The sequence below is a fragment of the Aristolochia californica genome, unplaced genomic scaffold (assembly GCF_029961685.1).
Source record: "Aristolochia californica isolate CCGP_79_NKW_82.1479 unplaced genomic scaffold, dmAriCali1.0.hap1 SCAF_4, whole genome shotgun sequence".
Lineage (NCBI taxonomy): Eukaryota > Viridiplantae > Streptophyta > Magnoliopsida > Piperales > Aristolochiaceae > Aristolochia > Aristolochia californica.
Genome location: NW_027182103.1, coordinates 33986268 through 34001861, shown reverse-complemented (window position 1 = coordinate 34001861; position 15594 = coordinate 33986268). Strand labels below are relative to the sequence as shown.

At 42.8% G+C, this 15594-nt stretch overlaps 1 pseudogene; it reads left to right on the top strand.

Moving 5' to 3' along the window:
* The first annotated feature begins 12055 nt into the window (after positions 1-12055).
* On the top strand, positions 12056-12583 carry LOC137963242 (calnexin homolog pseudogene; annotated as a pseudogene).
* Positions 12584-15594: the final 3011 nt, after the last annotated feature.

Genomic DNA, 15594 nt, shown 5'->3' with positions numbered 1-15594 from the left:
CGATATTGACTTGCCGTAGCAGAAATGGGTTTTTGGATATTTTATTTTCGAATTCGTGGTTCATTATTGTTTCCGTCCCGGTAACATGGGCAACGAACCAGCAAGTGTTCCACTTCAGAATACAAAGACCTGCTGAATTAACGTGATTTTCTAATATCTGGAAGATTATCTCGTTGGTACATCTTCTTTGATCCAGAAATCCGATCATCTATTATCATGGGGAGATAATCTCGAACTGCTGATTTCTCGGCTTATCTCATATCTGCGTTTCATCACCACTTTGTTCGGCGCCGAAGGGAAGAAGAAGAACTATAGCAAAATTAAAAGTTTCCCTAAGTTAGGAAACATTTCATTGGCTCACTGGGTCTGCCCAAGTCTCGGACCGGACTGTTCTACAGAGTTAATTCCTGTCAACCCTGACTGTATCGTCGTCTCTCCCGACACCGCCACCCGTCGCCGTCAAAAACCGTAGCCACAGTCGACCCTCTCTTCGTCGTCGCCGCCGTTTGCCTCAACAACCACAACGCCGAATGTCCCAAGCCAGTGGGTGCCGAAGCACAGAAAGCAGGGGCTCTGTCTCTGCCGATTTCGCTCCCTCATTCAGCAGGAAGTTGAGCAGGGGCTCTGTTTCCGTTTGCGTAAAATAATCTGGCGGATTTGCAAGAATATCACTCCCATTGCCATTGTCGGAGAAGACGACCCCAGACTCCACCGTGTCATCTTACCGCGATGCTGACTCTCTGTAATCACAGACACAATGGGGAGGAAGACGAAGATGTCTATCTGTCGATGATTTATTTCAGGCGCTATTGATTTTCCTTTCCAGAAATATTTGCCTCAGCCGGCATCAAGACGATCTTTCCCTCTAGTTTGCTGTCGTTCCACTCTGTCGGAGGAATATCAGAAAAATCAGATTTCCTAAGTTAGAAACCAGATTTAAATCTCCGATTCAGTCGGCTGCCGTGTCTCGGACCAGACCTTGCTGGGTCAAGCCAGCGAACCGGGTTGCCCTTCTTGCCGCTATTGAACAGCACCTGTCTACTGAGTTAACTCGGGCCAACTCGGCCCATGTCAACTCAGTGGGTCAACTCTACCCGGGTAAACCTGACTTCGGCCACTTATTTTTCTGCCTCGGTATACATGTCCAAGTCCTAAGTTCATCCTTATTTTCGATGACTCAGCCATATTGGTCTACTATTTGACTCAACACGACTCGGTTCATTGTCTCCGACAGAATTATTATATTGAGGTATTGGCAAGTTATTCTTTGGTCAGCATATTGATTGGTGCACAAACTTGCATCATATTATTTTATGGGATAATTTGGTACATGTTATTGGCACCAAGCCCATTTTAACTGCTGCTATTATGTCTCTTTGATTGAGACATTATTTCTAATGAAGAACTCCTCAGTTGCTTGCCTTGGGTTCATTATTTGCTAACTGTTGTTAGCATTGATTCCTTTGACAAAAAATTTGAATTTCTTAGAAAAATAAATCACATGGTGGCTTTAGCATCGTATCTTCCTCATTACCCGTCCCCATTACGCATTTGTTATTTGACAGTCTTTCTTTTACCAGCCTTTATTTGACTTTCACTTACACTTATTGGCCAACCCTTTTTAAAGTATTGCTTTGGTTATCCCTTTTATTCATATGGGTGTTTTAAGTCCACTGAAAAATTTTATTGGTACTCATAGGTCTTTTATCGCCGCCTTGTGAATGATAAGCATTACCCACTTTAATTATTATTGTCACTATATTCATTCGAAATCCTTCGAGTTTGGTTTCGACTTATGTTTTATCACCCACTTTTACCTTTTTAGAGTCTGTGTCCAGTTTCGCACTTATCCTTGGGACACCGTGATGGACGAGATTATTACTCCATTTATGTTATTTGGTTCAAGCTGGAATCATTGCCATTACCTCCCAGTTTGAAGGCGACGTTGGAATATATGATGTAATTAGGGTGGCATTGATATAATTAGTTTACATTTTCTGTCTCTTCTTTACTCTTTTTAGGGTGAAGGGTATACTTGTAATATTGGTAGTTTTGATATCTATAAATATACCTTATGGGGGAGGGTTTGGATAAAGTCCATAACCTCTTATTTTCTCCCAATGGTGTCTCTCTCATTTTTCTCCATGACCTAAATCATGGAGTCCTGAAAATCAACAAAGAGCAATGGACCAAGTATCATAAGGTTGTCCATAAACTACTTGAGATGAAGATACCTCAGCATCTTATGAAGTCTCCACAAGTGACCGATCAGTGGGTGTATAGAGAGCATCTTCAGAAGGTTGGTCCATAGTCTAAAAATCATAATCCACCAGAATAAGTGGTTTGGGCATCCCTGCAGATGATAGGAAACTAGGAGGAGATCTAGCTATAGCTAGGGCTGATGCTAAAAAAGGCTGAGATAAATGTTTTCTTCAAGGATAAAGAGTAATACATATATCTTCTTTGATCTTTGGAATACCCCCAAGAAAATGTACCTAACAGCTCGGGGAAGGAATTTACCCCAGGGAGGCCCCAAGTGATGAATAAAATATGTGCACTCAAATACCTTATATTCAAATGGAAAGGCAACTGAATCAGGAAATAGTTTGGGGAAGGGGGTGGCACTTTTGAGCACACTAGAGAGCATATGGTTAATAAAAAAACAAGCAGTGAGGACTGCATAGGGCCAATAAAATTGGGGAACAATCATAGACAATATCATAGTTTGGCCAACTTCTACAAGATGGTGTTAAGATTCCTCAACATAGATCAAGTCACTTGGCGATCTCCTATTGGTTCCAGATTGGAATTCGTCCTTGAGCGAGGCTTGGGATTCTTAGAACGTCCACTGGTTGAGAAGATTCAATCTTTCGAAGGAAGCTTGCACCTTGGACCTCCTTGGAAGATAAGAGTATCTGATCTCTGAATTAAAATTAATGATCAAGCTTTTTTCCCATTCAAGCCTTTGTTCCCCTTATAAGAGAGCACTAGGGTTCGGGTACAAAGCAAAGGCCCAAGAAAAGAAAGGAATTTACATCTAAACCTCGAAGTGCTTAAACCAGAAAATTACATGATTTACCCACGGTGTCTACTAAGCACTCACCTGCTATGGAGTCCATAACATCACCCCCCCCCCCCCCCCCCCCCCCAGAGAAAGAGCCTGTCCTCAAGCTCAAAGTAGGGATAGGCAGCGCGGAAGGCTTCTAACAGTTTCCATGAGGCTTCAACAAGGTCAGTCTCTGCCCAGTGGACTAAAATCTCCCACAAACAGAGTACACGTCGAGCCTGTAAAACAAAAGCTGGAGTTAGCATCACACGGCCATCCTCCAATGGTGGCAAGGGGGTATGCACCAGAGGAGAGTCTTCCTTGAATGTCTTCAAAAGGGAGACATGGAAAACATCATGAATCTTGGCATCCGAGGGAAGTTGCAGCCCATAGAAATTTTGGGAAAGTTTATGACGCTTGGAGGTTGCAAGAGAGAGCTGGCGGCAGGGCTGAAGACAAAGCCATACATAGTCCCCAAGTGCATAAGAGAGGTCCCAATGGCCCTTGTCATATATCTGCTTCATCCGAGACTGGGCTTGCTGCAAATTAGCTTTGACCATGTCAAGCATATGATCACGTTCGCACAAAGCCTGATTGAGAGCTGCCATGCGAGAAGACCCAGCCACATAAGATAATTTTGCCATAAACTACTCTGAAATGTGTAGTCCGGAGGGCTATGTGGTAGGAGGTATTGTAACAAAATTCTGCCCATGCTAGCCAACAGACCCAACTCTTCGGATGATCCCCTAGGAAGCAACGCAAATAAATCTCAATGGTTCGATTGACCAATTCCGTTTGTCCATCCGTCTGAGGGTGGTAGGCTAAAGAGAAAGTCAATTTGGTGCCATGTAAATGGAAAAGCTCCTTCCAAAATGTACTAGTGAAAATAGCATCACGGTCGCTCGTAATGGATTCAGGTAAGCCATGGAGGCGAAAAATCTGAGCCACGTGGGTGGCCGTGTAAGGATGCAACAAAGGAAGGAAGTGACCATATTTTGAGAATTGATCCACCACAACCAAGATAATAGATTTGCCAGATGACTTAGGTAGGTCATCAATAAAATCCATGGAAACATCCGCCCATACTTGAGACGGGAGTTGGAGAGGCTGAAGCAACCCAGCTGGGCTTAAAGTCTTAGCTTTGTTCCTTTGGCAGACTTGACAAGCAGACACATAATCAGACACCATGCATTTCATACCTGACTAGTAGAAGTCACGGCTAAGCCGAAAGTATGTCTTTTGCTAGCCTTCATGAGTGTTGTCGTGATAGGTGGATATGATGGTGTTGAGCAATGCTGAAGTAGGCAGTAAATAAATGCGATTCTTGTAGACAATGAGGCGGTCCTGGATTGTCCACTTGATGTCCATGGCCTACTGTTCAATTCGTCCATATAGGTCAGTGAGCTCAGGAGTTTGCTGAATTTCATCCCTAAGGGAATCCAGCACAAGGAACTTTGGTTGACTGATAGCATGGAGTTGTCGCTCGGGCATCTCCCAGCGAAATAAGGCATCAGCCCCCTTGTTGAGTTACTCCGGTTTCTATTCAACCATAAAATCGAAGCCCATCAATTTACTAAGCTAATGCAGTTGGGGGGAAGTTGTGATGTGTTGCTCTAATAAATACTTCAAGCTGAAATGGTCTATGTGGAAAATGAAGTGTCAACCCCAAATATAGGGCCGCCAATGCTGAATGGCTTTAGCTAGGCCGATAAGCTCTCATTCATAAGCAGCCAACTTGTAGTGTCGTGTGGGAAGGTGCCTGTCGAAATATGCTTCAACTGGGCAAAGGAGGAGGCAGCGTCTTCAGACCAAGTGAAGGAGTTATGCTTCAGTAAACTCGTGAGAGGAGCAGCCAGGTGGCCATAGTCTCGAATGACCTTCCGATAGTACCCAGCCTGGCCTAAGAATCCCCGTCAGGCGGTGACTGAATGTGGAGGAGGCCAATCGACGACTGCATGGATATTGCTATTGTCAGCCTTAACCCCGAAGGTAGATATGACATGCCCGAGATAAGCCACCTCGGTGGTGCCAAAGGAGCACCTAGATTGCTTGAGAGATAGATGATAAGAACGCAACAATTGGAAGACATGGTGCAAATGAAAAATGTAGTCATCCCACTCATTCATAAGGGCTTGAAATGTGGATGGGGCGTTGGAAAGCCCAAATGGCATCACAAGGAATTCGAAGTGGCTATGATGTGTGTGAAAGGTAGTCTTCTCCACATCTGAAGGGTGTACCCGAATCTGGAGGTAACCGGATCTCAAATCCAGTTTAGTAAAGAAGTGTGCTCCATGTAATTCATCCAACAGTTTATCCACCACTGGAATAGGGAATTTATCTTTGATGGTTTTGGCATTCAGTTCTTTGTAGTCAAAACAAAAAACGCCAGGTGTTGTCTAGTTTTTTGACTAATAAGAGTGGAGAAGAGAAAGGTGACTGGTTGGGCTGAATAATGCCTGGCTGCAACATTTGTTGACACTACCGCTCGATTTCATCTTTTTTTAAATGGGGGTAGCAGTATGGACACACCACTACTAGTTTAGTTCCCAATTTTAAACGAATCCGGTGGTCACAAATTCGAATAGGTGGGAGAGTTGTTGGCTCCTGAAATAAATCTGCAAATTCTGTTAGGACTGAATGCAACTTATAGCGGTCAGAGTCCAGAACTTGTAAATGGTGGAGAGTGCAAGGGGATGGTGCATGAGTCCCATTGTCCAACTTGTTGGAACTCCACTTATGACATGTTGTCTTCTGCATTAAAATTCAAAGATGCATTCCCTAGATTTCAAGATAGAGAACCAACTTATGATTGTTTACCAAGTCTTGAGGCATGGGCAAAGGTTGAAATGGTGTGTGGGATTCTAGAAGTTTGTAATGTAGTCACTAATATAATTTCTGGAAGTGACTACCCTACTTCTAATTCGTATCTTAGTGAGGTTTATAGGGTAGATTAAATTTTGAATTTTCATTCTACAAATAAAAATATTTTTATTAGGGCACTGGTTGGTAAAATGAAAGGGAAATTTGAGAAGTACTGGGGTGAATGCAATTTGTTGATGGTTGTTGCTTCAGATTTGGATCCAAGGATCAAATAGAAATGTGTTTTCAGAGAAATATTTTGAGGAGGAAGTTACAATGAATATAAACTTAGTTCTACAAACCGGATGTGAGATTTATGATGAATATGTATCCATACATAATGTTGAGATTAATAATGATTGGATTGCTTCAAGTACTAGCTCTATGGGTGTTTCTTCAAGTCGTAGGTCACATTCTTCATCAAGTTCAGGTTGGTCAAAGTTAATGACTTATGTGAAACAAGTGGAAGTAGTAAATTCACCAAAGTCGGAATTAGAAAATTATCTTGAAGAAGGTTTGTATATTTGAGAGGAAATATCACAATATAATTTTGATGTTTTGGAATGGTGGAAAGTGAATAATTTAAAATTTTGGATATTATCTAAAATGGCAGCAGACGTCCTTGTAATTCTCATATCAACAGTAGCACCAGAGTCTACCTTTAGTTGTGGTGAGTAATGGACCCATATCTTTCTTCCTTGGCACCAAATAAAGTTCAAGCTTTGATTTGCGAGGGTGATTGGGTTCGAGCTCTTCAGTGTCAAGAAACTACTTTTGAATCATTATTTATTATGATATTTTTGTGTAAGTTTTTTAGTTTTATTTATTAAATTTTTGTTTGATGATTATATCCTAAGAAGAAGATTGTGGAGATAATGCCACCAGTTACTTGATTTTTCATCTTTTTTCTCATCATGGTAATTTTAATATTTTTCAGTATATTAAGTAAATAGTAGTGGAAGAGTATTTTTTCTGTCTGACAATAATAAGTTTTAATTTTTTACTTTTGTCATAGCTGGAGATTCTGCTCATGTTGGGACTTAGTATATTGCTTTCTAGCATGAAGAGAAAGAGCTATAGTTTATAAATTTATATTAGATTTATATTTTTTATTTGGGTGATTGTAAATTGATATTGATATTTCACTTAATTTTGTTTTGTTTGATTATTGTATAAATTTTATTCATAATATTATACAGTGTTTGTGAATAATTATTTGTAGAGTGTATACACAATTTTATGCAGGTATTATGTACATAGATTATGCCCTATTTTAAGTACAGGCCATGCCTAATTTTATGTAGAAATCATGCCAAATTTTATGTAAAATGTATGCATGATTTTATATACATTTTATTTGATATGTATTTTTTGAAAAGTTTTAAATGTATGTTGAAGATCGAGCTCGGACTCGGTTAAAATTATTGGGCTTGAGCTCGATTACAATTTTAGGCTTGAGGCTGGACTCGGCTCGAGCTTGAGTTCAAAATATTTAAATCAAGCCCACCTCGATCATAGGCAGGTTCGGGCTCGGCTTGGTTTGATGCCACCCCTATAACCATGTAACTCTCAAGAACATTATATCCAGTCTATTAATTGAAAGGTAAAGTAGGGATCCTATCATACTTCTAGAAAAAAAATTATCTATTGCTCTACCGGAGTTGTCCAATTCAAGATTCAAGGACGAACTCAAAGGTGTGCTAATTAACTTAAGATTTTCAATGTTGAATCTCTAAAGCAATCCCTTAGTGTTTTTGGACTGATTTATAAATGTGTCATTTTCGGTTAGCACTACTTGAAGTCAAAGAAAGAATGTAAGTTCAACCATTAAACTCATTTCAAACTCATTCTTCATTCTTGACATCGAGATGGGTTTGCATAGTGACTTACTTACGGTTCCTCTCTTATAGCCGTTCTTTCCTAAGAATTCGATTAATCTTTCATACCAAACTCTTGGAGCTTGGCTTAACCCATATAAAGCTTTATGTAATTTGTATATGTTATGGACTCCATAGCATCTAAAGTAACTAGTAGACGTAGGGGGTAGACTATGTAATTTCCAGCTTTATGCAATTAGCAGGTCTTGATGTAATTTCCTTCAAACTCGTGGCCCTCTTGTTCGGCCCTTGTGGTGTGTGTTCCCTAATCCTTTTCTAGGGATGTCGGGTTATGAATGAATTAAGAATTGATCGATAGTTTTAGCCAGAGATCGGATTCTCTCTCCCAACGAGGTCCAACGTGCAAGCTTCCTTCAAACGCTTGGTTATCTTCATCTTCCTCTTAATGTCTCCCTATGGGTTCAGGTGGTGGCTTGCCTACGAGTCCCTGTATCAGATCCGGATTCCGAGAACTCTAACCCTTCTTCTCAAACATATTCCAATTAGGAACCGAGAGAAGAACGTCGGGTGAATCGATCCATCCCAAGGGGGCATAACAACTTAGTATCAGAGCGGACCACCCTCGGCAATTCTTCTTCTCTAAACAATTGTCGCAAGCGGCTGGAGGAATTTTGGGTTGAAACACAGACCCAATAAGCGGCAACCCACACTGATCTGAAGGAGATCAGGGAGAGTATTCTTCAAATCCATCTTCGATTTGAAACATATATTGCTCGGACTTCTGCTATTTCGGGTCCGGGTGGTGCCACAAAAACAAAATCAAAGAAATTAGAGAAGCTCAAAATCAAAGAGCCCCCTGTTTCTCCAGCGATGGTGACATCTGCAATTGGGAATTCCGAATGTCCGAAGTTGGCAGGGTATTCAGCACCACCTACGTTGGCAAAAATGGAAGGGGGTGGGTTACGGGTCTTCCAAGCATTACCATAGGGGTAGTAGGAAGACATAGGGAAGACGAAAACGAAGATCAAGCCAAAGGGAAGCTTGATACCCTAGAGCTCGTTGAAGAGAATTCTAAGCCTCTTTACGCTAAATTTAACCTAATTCTTAAATACTTCAATGCTTCTCCTCATTAGTCTTACCCCTTAAATAGGGTTCACCCGGTTAGGGTTTACAATAAAATATTCCAAAAATACCCCTATAAATAAAATATTCCAAAAATACCTCTATAAATAAAATATTCCAAAAATACCTCTATAAATAAAATATTCCAAAAATACCCCTATGACCTAAAACTGAAATAAAATAAAGTAAATTAAAGAAAACACTAAAATAATAATGTTATTGCGTGCATAACATTACACCCCCTTGGAAGACGAGCTTGTCCTCAAGCTCGGAAGTAGTGTCTGTATGCCGACGTCTTCACCGGTGCTGAAGTACCATCCGCGAAAGCTATGACGCCCCCTCTGTTTGCCCACTTCCTCTTTTTTTTTTTTTTTTGGGCCAGTCTGAGTTAACCTAGGTTGACTCGGTTCACGAACCCGGTCCGACTTGCAACTCAGCGGACCGAGCCGATTAAATATTCCTAAGTTAGGAAAATTTAATCGGGAGTTGTCTTCTTCCTTCGGCAGCTCCTGAACTCTGCGGCCGGCGGTTCCATTCCTCACGGCACCGACAAAGTCCGGCGACGGGCGTCTCCTTCGTCTCTCCCGGCACCGACGGAATCGACTGATTTTTCAGTGGCGAATCGCAGCCCGTCGGTGCTTCGCCACCTGGATAGTTTCCGAGACAGAGGGGTCTTGGAAACTTGTGAATCGTCATTGCTTAGCCCCCCGAAACCGAGATCCCTTGCGGAAAAGTTGCTTACGGCGCCGATGAACTATCCTGCTTTGCCGGTGGCGACGAGAAGCCCGCTGAGGTGTCGCCGCTTGGAATTTTTTCGAGACAGAGGGCTCTCGGGTAGTTTTCCGACAGACCCGAGGGACACGACTGAGTCGCCTGCTACTCCGGCGGCGAATCGCACCACTTGGAGGCGAATCGTAGCCCTTGGAGGCATTTCGGGAGTTTTGCGCTTGCTCGGAGATTTCGAGTGCCATCAGAATTTCTAGTGCAGCCGTTTTTGGTGTTTCGGAATCCCCAAATTCCGATGTCATCGCCGCTGGAGTTCCTGGCCCTTGGCCTTTCTGCTCGTCCGAGGCAGCAACTGCCTCTTCTACGCATATGCCATAATCGGAGATTTCAGGTCGTATGACCTTTTTCTGTGGGAGCCTCCCTTGCCGAATGTTCAATTGAAACATCTAACCGCGCTCGTATTTCCTCCAATTCCTTACCCATAGCAATCCATCTTTCTTGGGATATAGAATAACCAATTGTGTTACCGCTCTGATACCAGTTGATACGGTCCCGGATCTGACACATGGATTCTTTGGGAGGATCTGCAATCCAACCTATGCGCCCACCGGGATTCGAACTCGCGACCAAGCGCTAGCTCTGATACCAAATGTTAAGCACCTAGCCAATACTACCCAAAAGACCGGCCTGTTAGGAGCAGAAGACATAGGTACTTAACCCAGGACCATAACAGGGTTCGCCATCCAAACATTTCTCACTGGACGCCATTGGTCTTCCTGAACAACAGACGCATCTAATCCGAAAGCTCGTTGTCTCAAAAAAATTCCTCGACTGTCCGAAATCAGACGGCGAGGTGACCTCCTATCCGAAGACCTACTCTGCCGTAGCGGAACCTAGACACATGTTCGTCGAGAAGCAGAAATGTTCTCAATTTCGACCACTCCATGTTGTTCACCGTCCACCATATCTCAAGCTCGACTGGCTCGAAGTTGGCAAGGGGCATGAAAATTCCAGACAAGCACCATTGACGGCCTCTACGAATCGACAACGACCAAAACCCAGAGATTTCGATTTCGAAGTTGAAATCGTGGCCCTAGAGGAAGAAGAGCGAACTCGTACAGAAGATTTTGAATTGAAACGGCTTCAACAAGTTAAGGCCATTGTTTGTGGTGTTGTAAACAGCCTTCCATTCGTGGTTGCTAAGCACCAACTCAGGTATGCCATTGTCGTTCCACACTTTCTTACCGTGGACCTTGCATCCCTCTTTCTCTATGAACTTATTTCTCTATACTTAAATGGGGCTCCTAATGCTGACAAACTGTTTGCAATAATGACTCAACGTGATGTTGTTGGCTGGTCGGCAAAGCCAACGCGGTTAATTAATCCTTCGGGAATCATGGCCATCTTCCACTTCAACCAGAGGGCCTTAGCTATGTCTTCCGTCACCATATTTTTTTCACCGGAGCAGGGGACATCTTATATTATGGGGAATGACTACAACAACAGGGTGGCTGTTTTGTCTCATTTTTCTAGCAGTAATAGTCAATCTGAACAATTTGGGTTTCATTTTTTGGATCCCATGTATGCTGCTCGGCCACGAAATGTTTTTTGGAGGTAGTTTTATTTTTCTACGGCTGAGACCAGCAGCAATGAGCCTCTTCCAATTTCTGTTGCACACATGGCTGAAAGACATCTTTCATATTTCTTGCTGAAGGGAGATAAAATTCTTTTGGGTAGTCCAATTGACAACGGGGTACTGACATTTTGTTTGTGGAGGAATAATATCAATTTTTTTGCGAAGAATTATCTGGTTTTGGATGGACACTGCAACCAGAGGCTATCTTTTGGTTTACCTCAAGGGGACATGTTGCATTTTGCAAATGGGGAAGCCATGGTGGCCGATAACGCCTGGGCTATTATTTCTGTGCCGATGTCTTATGGTGCTTCGGTCCTAGAGATCGTGGTTAGCTTGCGTGCTAGATTTATTTCTATCTATCATCTTGATGCCATTTCTGGATTTCAGGACCACTTGCAATTCTGGAAGTTGGGTGGTATTGTCCTTTTCACAGCGGTTTACAAACCAGTGCTGCCCATACCAGCAATTTGGGCATAGTATACTGACCCGTTCACTCCAACTTCTCGGTACAACAATTCTCTATTTCTGTTTGAAGGCCAATTCAATGTGGGAACTGCGCCAACAAATTTTGGTCCTGATGCTGCAGCATTGGAGCCTCCACTTATCCCACCTAAGACAATACAAGCTCCATATGATAAGACACCTGAGGATGGGGATGAGAGAACTACAATTCCAGATCCTAGAGCTATACAGCCGGACGATTGGGATGAAGTTGCCCCAATTGAACTTGAAGATGAGGATCCAGAAAAGCCAGACGGATGAGTGGATGATGACCCAGAGGAGATTGATGACACCGAAGCTAAGAAGCCCGAAGATTGAGCTGCTGATATGGATGGTGCATGGGAGGCACCGCCAATTGCTAATCCTCAGTGTGAGTCTGCTCATGGCTGTGTTATTGGAATTGAGATAGGGACGTTGCCGGATGGGATATTTTTTTACAATCTATTGTTAGCTGGGGATGAGGAGACTGCAGAATTTATTAGGGTGACTGCATGGAAGCCTCAGTTTGCATTGGAAAAGGAAACACAGCTGGAAAAGGAAGTTGCAACATCCGGTGGACTTTCAGTTGTTCATAAGCAGGTCTTTGCGGTACTCTACCGGATTGCAGATATTCCCTTCTTAGCAGCAACTAAGTTCAAGCTCATTGATATCCTTCAGATGGGAGGGCGTCAGCCTACTCTTCCTATTGACATTTGGGTGTCCGTGGTTGTTGTCTTTGTAACACTCAATTTTAGGGTTATCTTTGGTGGACAGAATGAACTCCTGTTCAAGTACCGCTCAAGGAACATAAACACTCTGAAGCTGCAGGTGACAAACAAGGAACTATTGGTGACAAGCACGGGCAAGCAGACATAACTTCGAGCTTGAGGACAAGCTCGTTCTCCAGGAGGGGAGTGATGTTATGGACTCCATAGCATCTAAAGTAACTAGTAGATGTAGGGGGTAGACTGTAATTTCCAGCTTTATGAAATTAGCATGTCTTGATGTAATTTCCTTCAAACTCTTGGCCCTCTTGTTTGGCCCTTGTGGTGTGCATTCCCTAATCCTTTTATTGGGACGTCGGGTTATGAATGAATTAAGCATTGATCAATAGTTTTAGCCAGAGATTGGATTCTATCTCCCAATGAGGTCCAGGTGCAAGCTTCCTTCGAAAGCTTGGTTATCTTCATCTTCCTCTCCATGTCTCCCTATGGGTTCAGGTGGTGGCCTGCCTACGAGTCCCTGTATCAGATCTGGGATTCCAAGAACTCCAACCCTTCTTCTCAAACATATTCCAATCAGGAACCGAGAGAAGAACGTCGGGTGAATCGATCCATTCCAAGGGGGGCTTAACAATATACATAGTCAAGCTTGCTCAAATCTTCAAAACATTTGGGTTGTTCAACATGTACTTCTTTGTGAATGTACCCATTTTACATATGCACTCATTACATCCATTTGGTACAATTTGAACTTCATGTGACAAGCATAGGCTAAAAGGATTTGAATTGCCTCTACTCTTGCCATGGGTGCATAGGCTAGAAGTATTTGAGTTACCACTAGTCTTGCATGGGTTCATAGGCTAAAATTATTTGAATCGCCTCTAGTCTTTGTTAGGACTGAAATGACCTAGTTCCAAACTACTGGAAGCAATAATAATAAACACAAAAGAAATAAAAAAACAAGTACAAAAAGCACAACAAGATTTATATAGGTTCGCCTCAAGGTGAGACTGTCCTGTCTTTTGCTACTGCAATAATCCACTATGAAGATGAAATACTTTACAAGAGAAAGAGCACACTTAAAGGTGCTTCTCTTTAACCTCCGGCTTGCAACTCGAGATACTCCTCGGATTAAGATGATCAAACCCTAATAGTGGTGCCCCTCAATTATAAAGAGAAAATTAGGGCAACTACGATACAAAAGTAAAATTTTCAAACTGCTCTTACTAAAATAACAGTTAATATATCACGGATCGGTCGGGGGCACCTCCCCACACCCCTGGGAGGGGGGTTTCCCACCCCCCTTCCAACCCCCACGATGACCTGACTACGCAAGTCGATCCATGACCAACTTAGTATAATAGTCTTGCCATGGGTGGATAGGCTATAAGTATTTGAATTGCCTCTAGTCTTGCCATGGGGCATCAATTTCTTTGAAATCAATACCTTCTTCTTGGTTATATCCTTTGGCAACTAACCTAGTTTTCTTGCTCACAACTTGATTTTTTTTTATTTGCTTTGTTCATAAAGATCCATTTTGTTCCTATAATTTGTTGATTTTTGTGTCTAGGTACCAGAGTCCAAATTGATTTAATTCTTCTTGCATTTTCATAATCCCAAAATCAACTTTTCCAACTTCATTAAAGCTTTTAAGCTCTATTTCAGAAACAAAGTGTTACGGTCTCGGATCTAACACAGTGATTGGTAGGGAAGAAGAGTGAGGAAAATAAAATCAAGCCAAAAGGCAGCTTAAAAACCCTAGGTTCGTTAAGGAGAACGCACACCCCCGAGCTCATTTAGGAGAAATCAAACTCTCTGTTTAAACTAAATTCAGAATTTTTTCCTTTCCATTCCATTTCCCCTCTAAATAGGGTTCATGTCCACAGGGTTCAAGAGAAAATTATAATTTTGCCCCTATACGGCATTTAACTTGAAAAGCAAACTAAATGACTAAGTAACTAACTCAGTCAGAGTAATTGACTCAGCCATGGCATCTCTGCCGAACTCGGCCTACTATTGGGTTCATAACAATACACCCCCCTGGGGAATGAGCATGTCCTCAAGGTCGAAGGTAGGGATACGTGCCGAATGTCGCCACATCTCCCCAAGTAGCATTGGTGGCATCAACCCACTTTGATGACAAAAGCGGCATAGCCAGGCCCCTCTCTACCCTCTATTAGTTGTAGGCTGGTGTGAAACAGCCCATCACTTCCGCCCCCCATTTGCAAGGTTGCACTGCCCACACTTTTCATGTGCATGGCAGAGACCAAGTATGGCAGCATTGCAGCCACAATCAACCCAACAAAGACTATAGGTGTCAACCCCTTCCTTGCGGAAAATTCAGCGCGGCTAACACAGGCACCAAGGAGAGTCAAAGACACTAGGGCAGCTGAACCCATGGCGAGCCTCTTTCCAATAGCAGCAGTAGTGGTTCCAGAGGCATCAAGGGTATCGGTTCATTTGCGTCTCCTGTGACTCATGCCAGCTATCTCAGCAATACCTCCAGCCTTGTCACTAAGAAGGTCTCTAAGGTCTCCGCTGGAATATGGGTCAAAAGCATCAGAGAAGTAAAAGTAAACTCGATTGAATAACTTAGGTGCCTTCTCCCTTACTCTATCTCTGCCCTCATAGCAGCCAGGCATATCTAAACTAAGTTTCATTTGGATGGTCTCATTGCACTCATCATGCTGATGCATAATAGGTTCAGTCACCCAGCTCCAGCCGGACTGGTATACTTATAGAAAGCCGACAATATTTTGGGAACTAGACGTAAGGCATCTCATAGCCAAATGAGTAGGTGGAGAGTTGATCTGTGCTATGTTGCAGACCACGTTCTGGTCAGTAGGCAAGATGGTCACAGACCAGGCAGGTAAATGATGTGAGGTGCCCCTGAAACTGACAGTAGCAGCAGCCTCTGCCCCCCTGTTAGTGAGAAAAATGACACAACTACCTGCCTCTGTTTTGTTGCTGTAGCTTTGAACCCCCACTACTGCAAGATATCCATGAATACAGTGCCCCAACAAGATTGCAGTCCAACACTTTAATTTCCTCTGTGAGATTTGGTCCAAAGCTCTTCTAGTATCATCCACCTTAAATGCCTTGTCAGGCCTGTCATGGAGCTGGCCAGCAACCTCATACATTCTACCTACCAGTGATTGGGCCATT